Source organism: Prinia subflava, chromosome Z (assembly GCF_021018805.1).
Source record: "Prinia subflava isolate CZ2003 ecotype Zambia chromosome Z, Cam_Psub_1.2, whole genome shotgun sequence".
Lineage (NCBI taxonomy): Eukaryota > Metazoa > Chordata > Aves > Passeriformes > Cisticolidae > Prinia > Prinia subflava.
Window position 1 is genome coordinate 2,836,049 of NC_086283.1, and position 20,960 is coordinate 2,857,008.

At 37.6% G+C, this 20,960-nt stretch overlaps 1 protein-coding gene across 1 annotated transcript in view; it reads left to right on the forward strand.

Annotated features, from left to right (window-relative positions):
- The window catches only part of DCHS2 (dachsous cadherin-related 2), a 105,361-nt gene that overhangs the window by 2,669 nt on the left and 81,732 nt on the right, over nucleotides 1–20,960 (forward strand). The gene's annotated exons all lie outside the window — the stretch shown is intronic.

Sequence of the window (20,960 nt, forward strand, 5' to 3'; positions counted from 1 at the left end):
TTTTTTTCAGGTGAGGTTGAATGGAGGCTTTGGAGGTCCAGTAGCTGACAGAGAGCTCTTTTGCTTTTAGCTTGGAGGAGCATTGCAGAATGTCTATCTTTGAACTGTACAAAGCCTTTTCCATCAGAAGAAAATTCACAGCAGTTGGGCCTCAGTGAATGTAGACATGTTTCTGAGTTTGTGCAGAACTTACATGAATTTGGGAAAAAACATTACTTAAAGAGGAGACCTAGGGAGAGCTGCAGTATGTTTCATTAGTACCTTTGATGAAAAATCAAACTGTCCTTATCTTCAGGTGGCCTACTAAATTATTTTTTTTTCTTTTCAAATCATGAGCCATTGATGATATTTTGGGCCTGACAATTTTGGGTTGATTGGAACAAAAGGAGTTTTCTTCTCTATCATTTTTTCCTTTTTTTTTTTTTTTCTTTTTTCTTTTTTCTTTTTTCTTTTTTTTTTCCCTAATTGCACACTGAGCTCAAAAAGTAGACAATTTGTATAAGCCTAGTTTCATCTATAAAAATATTGGAAAGGCTGAGCTCATGGAGCTTTTCATTTCGTATCCCAAGCCAAAAAGAAAATCCCATCACTGCCCATTCCTTTTCCTTCAACATCATGGGGGAAAAAAAAAAAAACAAAAAAAACTAAAACAAAAAAAACCCACCGTGCACCGGTGGCCCCAGGAAAGCCCCGGAGGAAAGTGCTACCGTGATTTTAGGAGCTGGCCGTGCGCCGGGGAGGAGCGAGGGGCGCTGCGGCAGCCCCGGTGTCTGGCGCTGGGCCGCGCGTCCGTGGTGCTGAAAGGCAGCGGGGCGGGCGCCTCGGGGAGCGCTGCCGCATCCTGACATCGCGGCGGGGCTGATAAGCAGCGATCGTTTGCTTCTTATTGAAGCAGACAGAAGTCTCCTGAAGAGTTCCTGAGTGTTTTAAAGAAAATAACCTGTGATTGTGGTTTTACTAATTTCTTCTTTTTTTTTTTTTCTTGTAGGTTTTGATGCATTTAATAGTGCAGATTTTTCCAGGGCCACAGGTGTCATGCACTGTGATGTCATGTACATGGATATTACTCGCAATGCACTGAATTTTGAAAGTGTCATCATGCTGAATCCTGTTTAGAGAGTAGAAAGAAATAGGCAAGTCCTTGTAGTGATTGAACTTGGGGTAATAAAGCCTAACATGAATGAGAAGGAGGCATGAGACACACACAGGAGGAATAGCAGATGAGCATCCTATAGCCTGCCAGGAAAGGAAGCTGGTTTTACTTGCAGATTAATCCAGGATCATTGTAGTGGTGTCCAAGTTTCATACTACATTGTGTAGCAGGCTTAAACTGTAAATGTGGCCACTTTTTACAATTATTCTCATATCTTTTCCCCCAGGAAAAGAAACCTTCTACTCAAAGATTGTGAACAGGAAGGGCTATGATGTGCAGGCAGCTTCATTTCTGTTGCTCTAGGAGTTGCAGTGAGTGATAAGAATGCAGAAAATAGGTTTTGGTTTGGCCAAGCTGTTATTCAGGGTCTATGGTATGAGTCTCGGCTTCAGGTGGGCTCTTGAACTTCAGAGCTGGCATGAAAAGGAGGTAACCACGGACTCTGTTATTGCTGCTCCTGGAGAATAGGAAAGAAACCAAGATATTGAAGGAGGCTACTCAAGTCACATCTTCCTCTGATCCACAATCTGGGAGTTAGTGATAAACATTTGTTTCGTATTTGAATCACAATCATGATACCTGTAAGACTTCTGGACCCTCTAGTCTTTTCCCTCTGCAAGCAGAGGTTCTCTTGCAGTAGGGCATTACTGAAGTAACCATGTTCATCAGTAACATTTGCTTAGGGACCAGCTGGTGACAAACCATTGCCTCGTACACTGTCTAGAGTCTTCTACCTTAATTCTTTGCTGTGCCTCTGCCCAGCCACTAAATAAGTGGACAATTTGTTCCCGTATGTTCTTGACCACATGTTGATATTAGTTTCCTTCTGGGAAATCTTTAACTCCTACTGTGATCATTCACGTTATCTTCATTTCCCCCCCACTCTCCACAGATGTAGCCCATAATACGGGCTAGTCTTTTGTAATGGATCAACTTGCATGTCAGTCTGAACAGTGGTTCCTCCTAGTCTGTAGGAATTAATCAATTAGAAGAATTAACCAAGTACTTAAATGACATAGTTTTCAACTACTTCTGGAAATACTGCTTTGTTCCAGGCATATATCTGGGCTTTTCCTTGTGGACAAAAGACTCACCCTTCCACTGCAGATTGACCAGTAAAGGACAATCTGAATCCTGAAAAAATAGATAGAATTTGTTTGCATTAGCTAATGTAAGAAAGAAATATGGCAAGGTAATGATTGCCCCTCAGGTAAATAATGCAGGTGGAGATGAGAAATCTGAGCACAGAAATGGAGACAGTTAAATGAAGAAAAGGGAAAATCAGTGGGAAAGTAGCAGGTTATCAGACATTAGAAAGCAGAGCAAAAGTATGCAGTGAAAGATGTAAGTAGAATATTGAACTCATTAACATCATTTATTTGACTTTGGTTTAATTTTTGATACTGAACTTCTGGTTTGTTGCCATTGTTAAAGACACACTTTTGTCAAAATTTAAGCATTACTGGTGGTATGCTTAAACAAAAAAGAAGATACAGAGAGGTAAAAGTGAATACAACCAGAGATAAATCGTAGATTAAGACAATTTCCAGTAAAAAAAAGTGAAGCAGCAGAAGCACTCTTGGTGTGATGTGATGTCTGCAGATATTTTAGCAATGCTTTGATTTTTTTGGAGATGTATCAACATCCTGTTTTTTTCATGTAGAGATGCTGCATGTTAATTTTGAGTGGTCACTAGCCTTAAGGATAACATCAATTATTATGGTGATCTTTCACCATAATATGGATCTGTTTTTCTGGAGATCTTCAGCATGGCCTAGAAATGGAATAAGACAGAGGAATGAGTGAGAACTCATTGAACACTCTCCTGTCTTTTTACTATACTTTCTCAAGGACCATTGTGATTACAAATGTCCATCATCTGTTGAGTGATGATGGTGATTATATCCTATTTTTGCACTCTTTGGTGTGAACTTGGCAATTTAGGTAGATTTAGCATCTGATGATATGTAACTCTTTGATAATTGCACCTCTGTGGCCTAAGGGTAAGGGGTGTTACAAAATGTCTCTCTTCTGAGCCATTCACTTATCCTGTGAAAGTGGAAAGAAAGAAAGATTTCTCATAGACTTGCCTTGATAACAGAAATTTGATTTTGATTACAGATTTTATGTGCAAGCTTTTTTGGTGATTGTAATGCTTCTCTATACTCATTACTGGTATCTTTAGCACAATATATCTCCAAATTATAGTATTGTATTGACAGATTTGTCAGGATTTCCTGTCTTCTAGCTGAAGTCGAGTATTGAAAGGCAATATTCTTTCTCTCTCTTTTTGTCTCTGAGCAGGCTGAAACTTTATCTGAATTAGGAGCAATCAGCACATCATGTTGGCATCAGTTTCCCTGCTGTTTTTGTACCTAGATGGGATGGAAACACTACAGTCTCTTTCTTATCCTCCATGGACTCCTGCATAAAAGAGAATTTCCCTTACTGGCTTGTGCAAAGCTTAAACATTTGGTGATGGTGACAGCTTGCAGTTCAACTCATATTTCAAACTTAATGAAGGTGTTTGTTTTGTGTTCTATAGCACAGTACAATCTGTATATGGTTGGGGCTTGTAGGGTAAACTTGCTTCCACTGCCAGAGTGTGCTGTAGCTTGTAGGGTATAAATGCGTGTTGTAAACGTCATTCTCTTATAGTGCACATGCATTCTTAGGAAAATTCCAACAAGTTATGTACCTGTGATTGCATTTTGAAGAGAACACTGTCATGACTTAGTAACAGTCATGTCAGTAGCTTTTTAGTAAATTTATTTTCTTTTATGGTGTCTTAGAAAATTCATGTTTATTAGCTTTAGAGTCATCTCTGAAAGAGCGGAGGAAGAGAAAAAACATATGTTATCTGGCAAATGATAGAGACCCATATGCATTTCAGTGTTATGACAACTTGCACTTTTCTGGTCCATTTAAGGAGGCTGTTTCAACTTACTGGGTAGAGCTTCTCTGTACCTTTTATTTAAAAATAACAGACTTTCTGATGCTGACATTGTGGGAGGTTTGTAAATGCAATGACAGCAAAGAAAGAATTTGTTTAAAGGACTTAAAGCTAATCTAGGAATTATGGAATAATAAATCCATGAGATTCTGGAAAATACTCTTTGAAGGTATAATATATGTTAGAAGCATGCATGCGGTTTGAGGATATTCTAAGTGCATAGTATATTTGAAAGCTATTTGTACTTTCTTGAAATACATATTTGCAAGAGCTACTTGAAGAGAGAGTTCTAAAAAAGACATTATAACACGCATCTTCTCTAATTTTTCTCTTCTTTCTGCAAAATTAAAAAGAAAACTGAGAGGACAAAAATCCCTGCTTTGAGGGATGGAGGCTTAGAGATTGTAATCTGTCATTGAGATGCTAAGCAGGTAGCACCAGCATTGGCTGCAGACCACATTTTTCTTTTTCTCTTTCCCTGAATGTTGAAACAAAGAGCTAAAAGGACAGTACTTTGCCTCATGCTTTTGGTTCTGGATCATTTAAGCCACACTGCAATTACCAAAAGCAGAAATGAAGACAGCAAAGAAGGTTCATGTAAATTCTAAAGAGTTATGAAATCCAGCTCATCCCTGTTAGGGGTAAACGAGAAAGTAGCTAAAGACATCATGCCATGCCTCCGTTTGCTTCTTGAGCTTTCCTGGTCCTATTTTCACTGTATGCAATTTAAAGTCAGCTGCAGAAAAGACAAATTTTGTTTGTTGACTTGAAATGCTACTGTGTTTTAAAACTAATACATTTGACAACAGAGAGACCAAATCCCAGACTAAACTACAGTAACAGCAAAGAAATTTGTCATCTAATTTGTAACTATAAGGCAAAAGTATTTATTTATTAATCCAATTTCTATTCTTATACTGTTTGAAAGCAGTTAACATGTCATCATCTATCTGTTAGATATGTAATTTTGTAGCAATTATTTCTTTCTAAATTCACAGCAAGTATCCCTTTGCACTCCAGAGGCTGTTCAGTAGATCCTCAGTATATTATCATAGCTTTGTGGGTATAAAATCTGTTTTCCTGGCTATGTACAACTTTTAGTGATCTATTAATATGTAGCTTTAGGAACTGTGGGTGGTCTGGGCTCAGAGATAAATAGATGTTTCTTTGAATCTGTGCAGGAGTAGTAGATCGCCATGCTGACCTAATTGCAGGAACGAAGTAAAAAAAAAAAATCAACCCCCAAAATATATCATTTTAATCATTAGGTAACTTCAGGTGAATGGGAACTCTCCAGATGCTTTTGCTTAAGAATTCTCTTCTGGTGGCCTTTTAGCATTTTAAGAATAGAAAAACTGTTCCATTTAATAATTAAAGTGTTTGTAAGAATGAGACTGTTCCTCGATGCAGTCATTTCAACCCAGCAGTTTCCAAATGGGTGCTTTGGAGATATAAGAAGCTCTGATCCTGGGAAATGAGAATTGGAATTCTTTCACTTTTGCTTCTCTTAGTTTGTGGTTACTCTTAAATGTGGCAAGTGTTAAATTTTCAGTGTCCAACACCTGCAAAAAACCCCAGATCTCCAAAGGTAATTGCCCACCATCTGTGTAATAAATCTTGTAGCTGTTTGCTGCCTTAATCCATGATTAGAGAACATATGAAATACTGAAACATCAAAACCACATTGACATGGAAACATTTGGCTTTTATTTGAGAATTAAATATTATATTAAAGTTTAAGAACAAAAACTTTTAAAAAATTAATGCAGTAAATTACTTTTTTTCCCAGTTATCAGGAAAATCTTTTAATTGATGTCAGCCAGATGGGTCTGGAAAGAGAGGAGTTTTGAAAGCTTATATGTGTCTAGGTCCAAAATTTTCTGCATACTTCAGTCTATAGTTGTGATAGGAAAAGAAGCATATGTGATAAAAATATTCTTGTTGGAGAAAGTGTCCAACTATGTGTCCCTAACTATGAAAGAAGAGTAATGATATTAAAAAGTCTTAATCATAGACTTTATATAGCAGAGAGCTATGTACCAAAATACTAGCTAATAGACTATCCAGAGCAGCAGTGGCAAAGACAGAGTCCTTGAATACCTCTGGGTGCTAAATTTTTGGATTTTTATGCAGCATGATAAATAACATTTCAGTTAAGTGTCCAGCAAGAGTTCATTCATAGCCACTGACCTTCTGGAGTAATGGTCATGAACTACCTTTTTAGATGGAAGTCGTTTCAATTCAGAAACGCATTGGGTTTTGCTGGTGTTCACTTTTATACAATGAGTTGGCATCAGCAGTTGTCTTATGGTACACTAGAGCAAATTATTAATAAACCATAAATGGATGGGTGTGGTTGAGTGAGGCCATTTATCAAATATTAATGGCATTTCATCATCCTTACAGATTTTCATGAATTGCTGGGTCAGCAGAAGGCTTAGTCTTTCCTGTAAGGCTTTAAAGCATTGGGAAACAGATGAGTTAAGAAACCCTTAGATTCCATCTTTTTATGCAAGCAGACTGACACGCGGCAGAATGAGCCCTTTTATTTTACTTCACAGCTCAGTTCATTCCTGAAAACAAACTTCTAGTTGCATGCTGAAACAAAAAAATCAATGATTTCCAGAGTCCTCATTTTTCTTTTAAAGTACATAAGTTTGATTTAGAATCTTATGAGCTTCAGTGTCCATGTAGATAGCTTGGAGAAACTTGCTTTGCAGTGTTTCAGTAATAAGAATTTGTCTGAGGAATTTGTACTCCACATTGAGTGTCAAACTGTTGTGAACACTTCTAAAGTGAGGAGTGGGGTTCTCTGTCCAACTGATTTTTCAAATCCTGCTGCAGGTGTAAACAACATGGAAGCAGAGATATCAGCTAACAAAAATTTTTCCTTGGGGGAAAAATATCACACAGCTCATCTGGGACAGGTGTTACATGCAAGAGTCAGTGTATGTATTGTATCAGATCAATATCCCATCTAGCTCCATATCCTTCTTCTCATAGAAGCTAAAAGCATACACCCTGGATATATGCAGGCCAAACATCAAATTTTCTCTCATGGATACGTGGTGTTTGACCATTTTCAGCTTGAGGATATCCCAGGCAAGGTAGTTTCTGCACATTTGCAACCCTGAATGGATTCTTTTTTCTGTGAAAATTACCTAGCCCTCACCTCAGCTTTTCAAGTATCATTGGCCTTAATATGCTGTGGTGGTGGGTGTATCAATCAGCTGCCTATTCCAAGAGAAAGCACCTTTTGCTCTTAACCTAGAGACAAAGAGAATGGTTGGTCCCAGCTTATGATTTCACACATCTGCCATATCAGCTCTCCATTCATTTCCAGTACTCATTCTTGTTAGCTGGGGAAAAAAAAAAAGGCATTTTGCCAGCAGCTGCTCTTTAACACCAAATGCTGAAATGTGCCACTGCTGAAAATATAAAATTAAGCCTTGTTTACGAAGGAAATGTAGCAGAAGAAAGTTCATATTTTATAGAATTGATAGAAGATAGTGCCCTTGCTCTCAGTCTATGAAAAAAGCATACTAATCTCTGTAAAAAGGCACTTCTTTCAGGAGGAGTAATGGACTTTTAAAATGATGCTCATAAATCACAGTTCATTCAATCAGTTCTAAGCTCTTTGAGACAACTATATAAGAAGCTGTACAAAATCATTAATTTCATTGGCACTTAGGTGAAATAATTCTTCTTAGGAAATTGAATTGCAAGAGATTTCTGTCATGCCTGGAGAGCGGTGATGTATTTAGCATTGCAACAGAAGATGTGCAGATATTTCTCACCTCTTTGTACTGAACTACTGTCGTATATAAAATAGCCGTATATAATTTTATATTATATCTAAATAATTGTGCAGCTGACTAAATAGCTGTATCCTAACACATACATGACCAAATGTAGTAACTGTAAGCATTTACAGTAATTACTAGTGCACTCTAATGCAGAAGGGATGTTTGTAAGGACCTGTGTGCTGGCTGGCTATGCTTGGATATAAAGCATATCTGACTACTGACTTCTCTGGAAAAGCACTTGTCAAGAGTTTTTAAGGTAGAGGCAGGAAATACGTACCAAAGTAGGTAGATTACTGATTAAGTTGTGTTGTGTATGGAGTCAATTCATATTCTTCAGTCAGTCCCATTTAAATGAAATAGGGTAAAAAAATTTTAACTGGGCTTTCTTTATGTAAGTGAACTTGACAGTACAACCCAAGCTTCACTGTCGCATCTGACAGGAAGAGTTAGCAGAAGATGTTTTAAGGGACAATGCTTATGTTGCAATCATTTGTGCCTGTTTCCTCACTTCCACAAGCTTCCCATTGATCACTTGTGTTACACTAGATAGGTCAAATCTATGGACTCTGAAATGCTTTGAAGTGCTTTGTCTAGAAGTAGGTTTTCATTCTATGACTGAAAGTACATTAGAGATGCAGCTCTAGGTTCTCTCTCTTCCTGTTCTCTGTACTAAGTGAAAATAAGCCATTTATGCCAGACTTTACTAGTTCCATTCCCTGTGGGGTATATCTTAAAAACCAGGATAGTCATGCCTATTTAGTTGTGCTCCCAGGCTGCACTGCTTTAAGCATAAACTGTTGCAGTACCAACATTATTTGCTGTAATAAAAGCAAACGTACTAACTTCCAGCCCTGACAGATGTCTCAGTCTCCTGCACTGACTGACCTTGTGTAAGGTGTTTACGTCGTCCTTTCCCCCTCCTTGTCCCCAGCTATTTCCTTTGTGCAGGGAATTAGGTTGTCATGCCTATGTCTGCTCCACTTCCACTGACTTGTGCCTACATCTGGTACTGGGAAAGGGGCAACAGGAAGGGCAGTTTTTAGCTAATGTCTGGCTAAACATATGTGAGACAAACAACTTGTGTATGCTCTTTTTCTAACAGTTATAAACAAACACATATGGTTTAATGCAGTGGCCAAGGAAATGGATCTTACCAATCGAAGAAACTGCTGGACATGATAGCACTGTGCTTCTGGTGCATTACCTTCTACATGACCTTTTGTTTTCAGTTGCATAAAACCCCAGTAAATAGAATTTTATTCTATGCATTCAGTTTTTCCTGCTTTGAAATTTGAGTTCATGTCCAGAGTAATGATTTACCAAAGCCTTTTCTTCCATGTGTTCTTCTGTATTGTGGCATTAATATTAGACCTATCATTTATATGAAACTGTTTTCTTGTAGGCTGTTATCAGTCACAGATATATCAATATCTTTATCTCTGCTTCTTTACCAGTAAGGTCACATATTAAACACTATGCACAGACACTTAATTGTTCTTACTTAAGGTTATTTCATTAATCATTGCTATTGGGCTATTGCATTTTTATTAATAAGGTAATTTTATGGATACATTTCAGTTTGGTACTTTGATCACTATGATGCTTAATTGACATTTCTGTAAGATCAATGTATGTTTACATGGACATGGACTCAATAAAGCATGTCTGTTATTCTCTTCTGGAAAGATTGTTTTAAGATGCTCCCAAATGGAGGAGAATAATCTCTTGGAGAGAAGGATTACCCCTCTGTTAATGCTTAAGCCATACTGTAAATTCATGTTTATTCAATTCATGTAAATTCAATAGGTAGGGGTTTTGGTATACTACTAGAAAATACATTCATCTCAAGAATGTATTAACTCCAACTTTAAACTTTAGAATTTGCAGTTACATTCAGGGGAAGGGAAGCCGTAACCTTAAAGCACCAACTCAGCACTTGCTCAGTGCAGTACACAAAACACTCCAAACCTGTTTTGAGTGTTTTGTGTACTGTACTGCTACTGCTGCTCATGGAGATGTCCAACAGAATCTGATTTACAGCATTTTGAGAAATTAAATCACTGAAAGCCCTTCAGATGTTTTGGAGCATGCTGTGCTTACATTTGCAGTTATTCTAGTGAGGCTCTGGGGTAGCTGTTCAGCACCAGTAGTACCAAGGCCCACTTGGTATTTGGAGCCCCATAAGGATCTAGTCTCCAGCTCATGGTGCAAAAGTAGGACAGGGCAAAAATTGCACAAATTGAACCTTGTCTATTTAATCGAAGCACAGGATTCTGTAATGATGGGTTTTAACATAGAGAAAACCTGGTGCTTCCTGGCTCTGCCTCATGCTTTTGTAGGTCTGTGGTACTACTCTACAACAATATCACTCCAGTTGATGGCTAGACAAGTTGAGAGATAGTGGGGAGAACTGGGAGGGTCTTTTCAAAAAACTTTTGTTGTTCAAACATACAGAGAGCTCAGGAACACAAGCTGCAATGAAATCAGCCACAGCTTGTTCTCTAGGGGGATTGTCAGGTTCTCAGCATTTTGAAAATCCCAGCTAATATAAGGTGTATCTGTGGGTTTCTGAGGGGAGGAGAGTGCTGTGTGCATGACACTGTAGGAGAAAGGGGATGAAGCAAACTAATACTAAACAAACTAAATATGACCCACTTTCCCAGAGCATAGAACTCCTTCTTAATGTATCAAATTTTAAACCAAAGTGTGCTGCTGTCACTAATAATAGAATAATTGTTTTCCCCAAAAGTTTAATTTGAAAATGAAGTCACAAGTTAGAAAATTCTTTTTCTTTAGTTTTAGATTTCTGTAACTTTTAAAGGATCTAAGAAAGAGCATTTCATTCTGAGTTTCAAAAGCAAGAAGAATGGCCACCGCCCATGCATGTGGCCCTTTTTTGTTTGTTTGCTCCCTTTTGTTACTGTGAAAGTAAAATTCCATATCCTGGAATTTGTTTCTTTGCTTTTTTTAGCTGTCTTTGAAGTTGGTGTCTTTAGCAGTAATTTTGGCAGAGGTACAGTTTTATAATGATTTTGCTATGATACCGGACTGCTTTTGTGGTCTCTTTCCATTGATAAAAAATAAGCCTGAAGTCTCTTAGGTTTGTAATATTCAATTAAAGAAGTAATGTTTACGTTTTCTCAAAACAAATAATTTTTTTAAATTTTATTTTAATACCTACTTGTGCCTCTATCTGAGGATGGGGGAAAGACCTGAAAGCTGAAACAGCCTTTTTGAACGGCTGACTGCTTTTAATTTTGAGAAATGTTTGTCTGAAGGGAGGACCCTAGCCAATATTTGGGAGTTAGACTAGACCATGTATTACATTTCCAGAACCCTGTGGCTGTGGGACACAAGTTATCCCTCAGTTTCTAAAACTTCATTGTTGAAATGCTATGTTCAGAAATCACCAGGAAACACAAATGTTTTCCATGTCTATTACATCTTATTGGAGGCCAGTTACAGTTCACTTTTTGAGACTTTGATTTTGTGCTATGCCATCATTCTTGCTAATTGCTTCTAGTGCAAATGATGTTTTAGGCCTATGAGCATGCACTAATCATGGTAATTTTTCCAAGAAAGTGTGGCTGAAAGTTAGAAACATTGGTAGGGATTATCAGGTGCAAATCTCAGTAGCCACCATCCCACAAAGCTCCCAGTGTCTACACCTCCCCTTGCCAACCCCACATTTCTGGGAAACAGAACTGCTGTGCCATCTGAAACACATGGTCAGGCAGGTGTTTTCACCCGGTGTCTGGCTCTAGCCAGACCACTGGACATCTCTGCTCCATCCTCTATATTCACTGTTTCCAAGAGGACAAGTTATTTGCAGAGGAATGTTAGTACTTAACTGGTAACATCTCACCTAAATCAGTTTGCATTTATCCTTCTTTTAGGCTGGATCATTCTGACTTAGGGTCATCCATGTTTGGGTTTTTTTTTCTTCTCTTGAGTTCCCAATTAATAAATTCCCAGCTCCCAGCAAAAATATTATTTTGTTGGTACGTAATATCATATTTTGTCATTCTAGATTTGTTACTTTAGTCTTCTGGCTCTTCTGTATAAAGATCCTCTTGATCTCCCACAGTGATAGTACTTTCTAGTTTCAAGAATTAGTGAATGTTATTGAACTGCTTATGTTCTGGTTTGTTTTTTTCTGGTTAATTAATAGATTTAACAAGCTGGTTATCAATACAACCAACATATTCATTTATTTCCTTTTTTGAGACAACTTGTTTTGATTCCTTCTTTACCTGTTTTTCTGTAATATGATTCCTTGACTAAAAGCTGTGCTGTCTGTATGTTAAGAAAAGAGATTTCTGTTGGTTGCTTTATTAAATACAGATCATCTTTCTTCTGTGCCTAGAAAAAAAATGGTTATTGGAAGGATACTGAAGTACTTGGCAAATGTTTTATCTTCTTTTCTGTCTTTATTCTTTGGAAGTTGTTCTAACAGTCTATTCAAGTCAGGCTGATAGGATTGGAGTTGCCACATTAGTTTTTCTTTTCAGCACTCCCTTCATTTGATATTTTTAAGAGTGAATGTTTTGTTAAGATCTAGAAGGATTGCGGCTGCAGGCTTGCAGTTTAATTGGTCAGTTTTATCATAATTCTATATTGGGTCCTCCCACTTTGAATGCTGTTTGAATTTTACCTGTAAGTACCAGCTGTGTCCTCAGTGTAGTTATGTTGGCCACAATCACTGCTGATAGCAGAAGTGGGGAAGGTACTCCTTCAGTTCTGGCACAGTGGCCAATTTTAACAGCATGCTCTCATTTCATCTTAGTACACACTTCTATTTTCTTCTGTCCAGGAATGCCTATATTTTTAAATTGTGATTAACTGAAGTCCTAGACTTTTCTCATATTCAGCCCTCCTTTTTTTTTTTTTTTGGTTGATGTTAACTGCTCATTTGAGTATTATGCATTTTTCACATAAGCTGTGAGATACAGGCTAACTGTTGTTCATTCCTTCATTTAATTTAAACTTAAGTGATAATTGCATGGTCTGAAACACTCAAGTCCAATGGCTTTGCTATTTTCCTTGGTTTATGAGTCCCTGAGAAGTCAAAGCTTCTTATAAAGAAATGATTCCTGGTGATATTCTGTCTTCAGGATCATGGTAATTCTCTCTGCGTATTTTTAAGTCTAGCGCTGGGGCCAAGGAGACCTAGAGCAGATACCCAGCTTTATTCCATGTGATGCTGAGGGAAAGAATCCACCAAACAGCAGAATATCCTCTGAGCATTAGCTCAACACTTCGCAGCTGTTAAAATCTCATCATCTTGCTCTGAGGACTAACCATCTATGTTTCTCTTGGCTCACAGACTTGCACATGAATTCATTCTCTTTTGGGCTTTTTTTTTCAATAACATACAGGTTAACTGGGGTTGCTGGTAGAGTTCCTCCTCTGGTGGGACATTTCACTGGCTTATATGTTAGGGATTTATTTCATTAGGCCATTCATTCCTTAAGCCTCTGGAATCTGAACCTCTGTGGGGTCTCTAAGCACCTTCTGGAGATACCATAAATCTTTCAAGTGACTGTTGGGATTCAGCCCAGCTCTCTTGGCTTCTGCACCTTCCGGCTTTTTTTCATAACAAAGCTTTTCTGACATTTTGTTCTCACATGAACTTATGTGTCTTCAACTAAATAAGACCTCCTTCTTTCTCCTCTCTGAAAATTTCTGAGATTGCCCCCAGTGTAGGCTTTTCTTTCAAAGCTTTTTAAGCTTATGTTATCCGCACTGTGAAACTTTCTTGCTTGGGTGTTCTCTGCTCTCTCCACTTCCTCCTTGTGAAGAAAACTCTTTACTGACTTTAAATCAACCTCACTCAATGAAGCAATTGTTGTTCTTAATCGTCAGTCATTCTGTCTGATTGGAGCGGTACGGTTGGAAATAGTGTGTATGAGAGTTAGTCAATTAAAACCCCCAATATTTATAAAACAATTTCCAAATGCCAAAGTTCATGAGTTGTTTACAGGGAGGATTCCTGGACTGTTACAGTAAGTGTGGATATTCTCATCATGCAGGACTAAAACTGTATTTCTTGAGTTGAACTGTTCATGAAGCCTTCACAGAGCCTCAAGAGGCAGACAGTAATCTGTCATATTCCTCACCCTGCTTTTAAAAATCCTCTAGAAATTTCAGGACCTCTGAATATTTAGAATATCTGTAATCTCTCTTAGAATTATTATTCATTGAATTAAATAAGATAAATCACTAAAAGCAAGAGCTAGGATCTCTGACTTGGAAGAGTAAACATCTCAGTTGTATTCCTCTTGAATCTGTGAAGTTCTAAAGCATTAATGTAATTGTGGTTATAATTCAGCCTATTTTTGTTTATAATTTTGCTGTTGCATGTATGAAATGGGATAAAATATTACACAGGTAATTACAGTCCTGATGGAGGGTAGAAACAGTTTTAAAATAATAACAAGGAGGCAGACTAACAGATACAGAGATGAGACTGGAATATTAAGCTGTCATCCATAGTGGCCAGGAAAAAAGAAGCATTGTGTCATTATCATGGTGGATAGCACCCTTTAATACCATATAAATCTAGAATAAGTTTTTCTCTTTAGAGATCTGAATGCTTTTTACCAAGTATACAGTACTAAGACGCTTCAATATTCTTGCCTTATTCTTTTCCAGCAATAAAGTGGTAGTATTAATTCTTATCCTTTAAAATATAATAAAAAATGGGATTCAATATAATAATGAACCAGAAGTTGAGTTCTAGTTATTTGGCTACTTTTGTTTAAAATGTGAACTTGAGAACAGGGTTTTTTTGCATAGAACTCTTCTAGAATCATTCATCTCACTGGATTAGTTCACATTCTCTTCATATGTACAGTCATTGCATGCCCTGGAAACCATAATGTAGTGCACAGATTTAGATACTGGGAACGTGGGTATTTGTGACAATTGCAGGGGGATTTTATATCTTTAGAGAGTTAGTAAGCTGTAAGTATATGGATCACATCTAGCTGCAGCATCAATGATATGGATGATCTTTATGTGATATATTATTCAAAACCTTAAAATACTAGCATTGTTTTGGTAGAGCCATCTTTAATTTGTTCTTGCAATCTGTGTGTTTTGGAGTAATTTATCAATTTTCAGTAACTCCAATACCACAGTCAGAAGTTCTTTTAGGTGGATTTTTTTGATTGTCAATATGGTTTTGGCATTTAGACCAGCAGCACAAAATAAGTAGTAGTAAGATAAGGCTGTTGTTATCTTCTCCAGTTTAAATTCCCAGAGCTGTGTTCAAATCTATGGTGATGTGACTTCTGTTGGTTCTTTTATCACACTTATCCTGGTTCAGTGCTTTAGATCTTATCCTGCCTTTTCTGAGCTGAAAAAATGATACAGGCTTTCACTTAGAATGAACCTGAAACTAGTTTCCCTGCTTTTTTTTCTATTTCCTACTAAATATGGAGTGAACAAGGTGCTGCAGGATGAATGAAACATTGACATCCTTTGAAAATATAGCGCATTTTTTCATCTTTAAGGAAAGCAAAGAAGTTAATAAAGTAAATGTTCCTTTTCCCCGCTTTCTTACTGTGATACCTCAGTTGTTAATTCACTCATAAAGGGACTGAGGCAGAAATCAAGCTCCCATTTCCATTTTTCTGAAAAGGGGTGTGTGATATGTGTAGGTGAAGGCTTTTCTTACATTACATTAAAACCACACACAACTCCATATATGTTTTCCACAAGCTGTTCACCTGTGCTTGGAAAACATTTCTAGTCTTGAAGGTGTTCTTAATCATTGTGATATTAATCTGGTGAGATACTGTAGCATGCCAGGGTGTTTCCCAGGAAACTGATTTTAATAAATCCAGGACATGAAATTCATCTTGTGAAAATAAGACTTAAGAGAGGAAAGCTGAAAGAGAAGTCCTAGACAGTAAAGCAAGGTCCTCTCTCATAAAGGAAAGTGTACTGTGAAATTTCAGTTCTCTTTGTGCTTCCACCCTCTCATTGCTGTTGCTTTATTTCCCCCAGAGGTCTCTTTAATACTGAAAGCCTGACTTAATTATCTTGAATTAATTAGTAGAATGTAAAGTGGAGAACACTGAATATCAGTGATTGACTTGTGAGGGACCTGCAGGGAAGTTGTAGAAATGCATATAAAAACATGAAAGTCTTCAGGAATGCTTCTGTAGGATCAGCTGCAGGGAAAGGCAGTGGTTTACTTGCAAGCCTAATGGCTTTTTCCAGGTGTTAACAATCTGAAGGGGGACAGTTTCAGCTGTGATCCCTGTAGTGGGATATAACACTTCAGGCAATTAACTGCCTAAGAGATTTAATTTCTGCAGGAGAGATAACTCATGCAGTCATTCTCATTCCCTAAAAATTTCACTTGTTCAGTATTTAACATGACCCTGGCCTTAACTTGCCACTTTGTGGACTATTCTATTACTGACCTGTTTACTGTGTGTTAGTCTGTCCCTTGTTATCCGTTGTGAGCAGGAAAAATAGATTACTGGAAACTTAAACCTGTGTGTTCCAATAAAACCTCTGTAACTGTAGACAGCATCCTGAATGTCCACTGATAACAAAGTTTTCCATTTTGGTAGTTGTATGTAGGGAAAACTCTTTATTAATATCAGGTGTTTGAAAGTCTCACAGACTATTTTCCTTTGACAAATACAACATTTTTGTGAACTCTCCTTAACCAGATTTTATGCTGTTGTTTCCTGCAATTAGAAATTGATGGGTTTAAGAAGTTAACAGTAGATGTCTTTGTTAATTTTGCTAGTATCTGAAAGGTATTGTTAAGATGTTGAGATGTGGTAATTTAAAATTCCCTGGCTGAACATCATTAGAGCAATGTGTTACAGTTATCCCGCTACCAGATGAAAGTAATCACTTATTCTGCCGCTGACAAGTTTTATTATTTGATTGGAAAGGCCTCTTTACATATAAATAACAGGTTGTGGTGAGCCTCCACAGCAAAAGTTAGGGTTTTTTTAACATCTTAATGGAGGTAGTACCTATATTGATTTTTAGAAGTCCAGCAGGTGCTTAAGAAAGATCTTCAGAGAATTTTAGGTATCAGAATTTTCCACAGGAATTGTGCAAAACAGTGCACTGATTTTTCTTGGTGACACTTATGTTTGTAGTGAGCTACCTTTCCCTCTCTGGTCTAGCTCTAACCCATATTTAGCCTTATGTAAAGCTTTCATCCTCTAAAGCCTTGGGTTACTGAGGCTCTTCTGCAGTTGTGCTTTCAGGTAAGGCATATTAATGTGTAGTTTGTATGATAGGGTTAAATCAGAATGGGAGGAAGGGTTCTTTTCTCTGAGTCCTCTGCCTAGATTACAGGACGTAAGTCTTGTATCATCTGTATTTTTATTTTTTTTTATGATGTCTAGTATTTCTACCCTAGACCAGGTGACCAGTTTATTTTTCTTATTTGATTTGTAACTGAAACCGTTTCAACTTCTTATGTGTGTCTTGTATGTTCTGTCTAGACAGATACTTTCCTCCCAAATTACCTTGTACAAAACGTATGAGTTTGCTGCACTGTGCTTTATCCTGTAAAACTTTTCATGTTGTGAGCTGTAGCATAGTAAAATGAGAGATAACAAACTGAAGTGAAGACTGAATGTAATCGAAAAATGTTTCCAAGTATACAAAGAGACTATTTATTTTAGACTATTTATGTTTCCAGGTATACAAAGAGACATGGGGTTTTTAATTGCTGGTGTTAAACTTCTGTGTTATAATATTCATCAGTGCTATAGAATATTAGAAATTTTCATAGCATGAAGCAGGATGGTGACTTGTTCTGTGTGCTGTTAAAAAACTTGCTTCTATAAAAAACAAGCATTTAATAATACAGCAGCTTTTATGTTTATCAGCAGTATTTGCATTTCCATGTTTTAGCAGTCAGGAACACTTGAGTAACATCAATGTGACAAATGCAGAACACTTAGTCCTGTCATGATGGATTTTTTGTGTTCGGCAGGGTTTTTCTTTTTCCAATTAAGTCAACAAAAGATGCAGTTTTGGTTTCTTTCTTGTCTTTCTATGTTGTGGTTGTAAATCTCAAACAGCCCTTCCCAAGATAGTGGTCAGTCTGTTTCGTTCCTGTGGAGAATTGCTGACATGCATTAGCAAATTTTTCCAAGCTTCAAAAATTAATCTATTAATTAGTCCAGCTTCTTTGGTTATGTCAGTAACAGTGTTACTATTTTTCTATCAAATTTTTCTTCTGTGTTTTTGGACATGACAAAAAAAAAATCATTTAATCTATTCCTGTCTTAAGCCCTTGAACATGTCCAGTAGCTAGGACTTTACTGAGACATTTAAGTACTTGTAATTATGTGGTCACCTGGCTTGGAGATACAAAGAGGAACACAAACTTTAATTTTATCACTGAGGTTTTTTCTGATGTTTTCTACATAATAGTTTTTTGTATTGTGAGTTTTTTCTCTGTGTTTCTGTAATACTGTGAAGAGTATCACAACTTTGAACAAACTTTCTAATCCTCTGCAGACTGTCTTTAGATGCATCTGTAAATGAAGAGCTGCTTGATTTCACTGTCTGAGTCTAGAGATGGTTAAGATAAGAATCAAGGCTTGAATTTTTTGATAGCAGTGTATCAGCAAGAATTAAAAAACTTTATGAGATTATTTAGTGGACAGTAATTGTCAAATTTTCAGGTGTCTTTATTGCAGAAAAAAATCCACCCCAGCTGTGTACATAGTCTATGTATCTTACAGATACAGTTCATCAACAACGGTCCTAAAACAAATTTAAAGCCATGCATTTTATACCTTCAGGGTGACTGTGGGGCAGTATTTTATTACAGAATTAAACTTGCTTTCTTCCGGAGCTGAGCAGCTGTGTCCAAGTGCCTTCATCTGAGGAGCTGCAGAACCAACAGGTCAGGTCCCATTGTGAAAAAGAAACCAGCTGCCCACTTTGCTTTGTAAAACAGGATACTGACTCCTCACAGTGAAATCAGGGCTCAAAGGAGAGTGAGCAAATTAACAGCTGCTTTTAATTTCTCTTGAGAAGGCTCACATGCCTCCATGAGACTTGTGTTCATTGTCTTTAGGCAGCAAGAACCCCGACTGCTTGAAAATTCTCCTTCCCCTTGCCTCGATATTATTCTCTGCACTGGGGTGATGACTGTTTATTTTCAGCTTTGTCTGTAGATGAGTAGGTGTGAGTAGACTTTTTCTCACAAGTAACTTTGTTCTGACAGCTACATTACAAACACATGAAGAAAAGTCCACTGGGCAGAACTTGAAGTAAACAGTAAAAAGTACTTTTTTTCATGCTGACGTTATATGCATGGCAGGTGCAGTTGCAGTAAAGAAGGAGTTGTATGCATTATCTTCTGGGACAAAAGCAGGGAAAGATGCTGCTTCTTGGGAGCTGAGTCAGAGCACCACAGAGCTCTGATGCTACCTCCTTTTTCAGACCCTTGGACGGGAAGCTTGGCACTGCCAGATATATACAAATAAGTGATTAAAGTGTAAAATGAGGGACTACTGTGTGACATTAATGACTGGAAGAGGAGCACATTAAGTCAAATTTATAAAACTTTTTCATGTACTGGAGTTTGTTAGTGTGAGAAAAACTTCTATTATTCTTAAGTGCATTCAATGATACTGTTAAAATACTGTTTTCATAAACCCTCCTTGGGCAGTTTTTTTTAATAGTTCCATAACTGCTTACAGCCTGATGAAATGGCCATATTGAATAGATATGGTGAAGTAGTACCTTAATAAGTTTCAAGATCTCCTCTTCAACTATGGTCATATGGTTTTGAAAGTGAAGCAGTTTTTATGTTTGTCAACACAAGTACTTGAACTTAACAGATAGAATTGTATAAATAATGTTGAAAATGTGAGAATGCTCCTCCATTTCCTCAACATTTTGTTGGATCTCCTTCCTGTAATGGATGTCAACAACATACTTTCTTTCAGCCCCAAATCATAGTAATTCTTTTGCTGTAGTTTCCCTGCAGTGATTCTGTTCTTTACTTTCCCTCTCCTTGTTTATGTAACTATGTTATCACCAAATGGCCCTCTGACTCTCCAGAATCTGCCAGTGCTTCTGAGAACCTTCATTTTTGGACTGTGGGACCTGACTGAATCACAGCTGAACTTTCTTCCCACTGAACAGCTGCTTCAGTGTTAATTGCCTTGTTGAGAAGGGAAGTTCTGTAATCATCTGGAAAAATTTCATTTTGTTCAAGGGAAGAATTTTGTTCAAGGACACATCTTTCCCATTCAAAAACTAGTGGTGCATTTAGCCATGGTTCTTGTAAGCCTTTTATTTGACTTGCTATTTAATAGGGGGAGGTTAGTCAAAAGAGAATAAAGAGAGGAGATGTGCTGAGTGATTGTGACTGCTGAGGAACTGCTGTGCCTTTAGTCTGGTAGGAGCCCTTCCAGGATTTGAGGCTGTGGCATCTTCAGTTATCTGCTCCGTTGCAGTCCAACTTGTGAGGCCTAAAGATGGAAGAACTTCTGATCATTGTGATTAAGTCCAGCTGTGGCAGGAATGGGCACCAACCCCCACCCCACCCCCCCACCCTCCACTGCTGTAGCTGTTCTGGCTTTCTGAGTGTTTGGGAAGGATCATAAATTTAGATGAATACCAAAACAGGTAGCCTAATGTTCTGTAGGGAGATTACATTTGATATGAGTAATACTTGAAAGGTGTTAGGGTTTTATAACAACTCTTCCATTAGCACAATCTTAGAATTGCTATGGTTCTCTCAGCTGTTCACTATGTATTCTACATCTTGGATACCTGTGAAATCATGCCCTTGTATATCATACAAGAGGGATGCTGGCAGTACATAAGCCATGATATTTAATTTGTCCCCAGTGGTTTTGGGGAGAGAAAGAGAAGGAACACTTTGATTTTTCTGAAAAGAGCTCTAAAACCAGCTCGCCACAAGCCAGGTGACCCCTGTGAGGGGTTTATGGCACTAACATCCTCATCTGGGAGGAATCCCACTTCTTGGCAGCTCCTGAATAGACTTGGAGGCAATTCTTGTCAAGTGTCTTAC